We start from the raw sequence: 2,614 nt of genomic DNA on the forward strand, positions 1-2,614 counted from the left end.
CAGCACTACAAGGCGAAGCTTTGTGGATGGTCAGGCTCTGCTGTATTGTATCTCCTCTTCATCTGTCCCTTCCTCTTTCCACTCCCTTTCTAGAAAAGAGAGAGAGAGAGAGAGAAGTATGAGAAACTGGTCCAGGAGAAGTTGTTAGGCCTTGGCACCAAAGTAAAAAATAAAATAAAATTAGTTAAGTGTCCAAGGGTAAGAAAACACACCAAACCAATAACAACAAGATCATCTAGAAGGGTGACTGAGTATTGGTGGGGGAGGTTGGGGAGACAGCATAATGGTTATGCAAAAAGATTTTCATGCCTGAGGCTCTAAAGGCCCAACTTCAATCCCCACCCCCATCCTCAACCTCCATAAACCTTAGCTGAGCATTGCTTTGGTTAAACAAAGAGAGAGAGAGAGAGAGAGAGAGAGAGAGAGAGGGAGAGAAAGAGAGAGAGAGAGAAAAGAAAAAGAAAAGGAGGCTAGGCAGTGGTACACTCAGTTAAGTGCACATATCACCATAAGCAAAGATTCAGGTTTGAGCCCCTGCTCCCCACCTGCAGGGGGAGCACTTCATAAATGAGAGGTGAAGCAGGTGACTATTTTTCTCTCTCCGTCTCTTCCTACTTTCTAAAAAAAAAAAAAAGTATTACTTTTTTAATTGGATAGAGTCAGCCAGAAATTGAGAGGAAAGGGGTGAGATAGAGAGGGAGAAAGACAGAGAGACACCAGCAACCCTGCTTCACCATTTGCAAAGCTTTCCCCCTCTGTATTTCCTTTTCCCTCTCTCAATTTCTCTCTGTCCTGTCAATAAAAACAAAGTAGAGGGGCTGGTTGGTAGCGCACGTGGTTGAGCGCACGAATTACAATGCTCAAGGACCCAGGTTCTAGCCCCCAGTCCCCACCTGCAGGGGGAAAGCTTTACAAGTGGTGAAGCAGGGCTCCAGATGTCTTTCTGTCTCTATCTCCATCTCTATAATCCCCCTCCCTCTTGATTTCTGGCTGTCTCTAGCCAATAAATAAAGACAATAATAAAGAAAGAAATTAAAATAAAATAGAAGTAGAACTGGGGAAAATGGCCACCAGAAGCCTTGGTGCCAGCAACAGGGCCCAGCAATAACTCTGGAGGAAAAAAAAACGAAAAAAATTGACTGTAGGACCCAGGTGGTAGTTCAAACCCCTGTCCCCACCTGCAGAGAGAAACTTCATGAACAGAGGAGCAGTGCTAAAGATATATCTCTCTCTATCTCTGTGTCTCTCAACCCCCACCATCTCCCTCTGTCTCTTCCTATCAGAAGAAAGGAAAACAAAGAAAGAAGGGGGGGCAGGCAGTAGCACAGCGGGTTAAGCACAAATCGCACCAGGTTAAGCGCACATAGTACAGAGCACAAGGATCCCAGTTCAAGCCCACGGCTCCCCACCTGTGTGGGGGGTCACTTCACAAGCCGTCAGACAGGTCTTCAGGTGTCTATCTTTCTCTCCCCTTCTCTGTCTTCCCCTCCTCTCTCCATTTCTCTCTGTCCTATCCAACAGCAACAATAGCATCAGCAACAACAATGGAAAAAAAAAAAATAGCCACCAGGAGCAGTGGATGCAGTCAAGATGTCCTTTGAAAGCTACCATTCAGAAACTGTATCTATATCTTAGAATGGATTCCCTTTAACTTTATTCCTGAATGTTCACTATTCTGTTCTATTAGAAAGAAAATACCTTAAGGCTAGAGGGTGTGTCAATTTCTTCTATCACCTCAACACTTAGCACCCAGCCTGGTTATCAATATGAATTTCATAAAAGAGTACTGAATCAGTGAAGTCACTCTATTAAGCACTGGCAGATACAAAGACAGCTTTATACTTAATGGTCTCATCATAGCTTAGTGGGGTACAAAATAAGTGTACTGTCCACATGGCCCTTTTCTGTTTACATGACACTAAACCACATCCATTTTCTTATCTGATTCTCAGGACACCCAGTGGTGGTAGCATGGGAGATTTATTAGCTTCTTTTATAGACATGAGATCACTTTCTGGTGGTGCAAGGGTCAGAGATACTTGGCCAAAGTCACTTAACTTATTAGTGACAGAGCCAGGAGGAACTCTGAATCCCAGGTCTGGGCTCTCCCCAGGTTTTCTAGAATCTTTCTTGATTGAATGCAATGGTGTCCACTCCAAACAACGAGAATGCCGAAGCTAAATAATTACTCAATTATTAAAGACTAACCTCAGTAATAAACCTCTTTTCTTAGTTTTTCCTCTCTCTCTCTCTCTCTTCCTCTCTCTCTCTCTCCCTCTCTCTCTCTCTCTCTCTCTCCCTCTCTCTCTCTCTCTCTCTCTCTCTCTCTCTCTCTCACCAGAAAGCTGTTTAGCTCTGGCTCATAGTGATGACAAGTATTGAACCTGAGACTTCATAGCCTCTCCACACAGTCTTTTTGCATACTTTCTCCTGGCCACTATTCTCTCCTCTGATCACCAGTCTGAAAATGTGTGCTTCCATTTTCTACCTATCCAGAGAGCCTATAGATTTGACTTTTGTAATACCAGTCAGCAACTAAATTAAAATTAAAGTCAAAGATTCATGAGTTACCAGCTCCCCATTTGGGTCCCTCGGTCATATTACTGATTGACTG

The sequence above is a fragment of the Erinaceus europaeus genome, unplaced genomic scaffold, assembly GCF_950295315.1.
Source record: "Erinaceus europaeus unplaced genomic scaffold, mEriEur2.1 scaffold_463, whole genome shotgun sequence".
In the NCBI taxonomy this organism is placed as follows: domain Eukaryota; kingdom Metazoa; phylum Chordata; class Mammalia; order Eulipotyphla; family Erinaceidae; genus Erinaceus; species Erinaceus europaeus.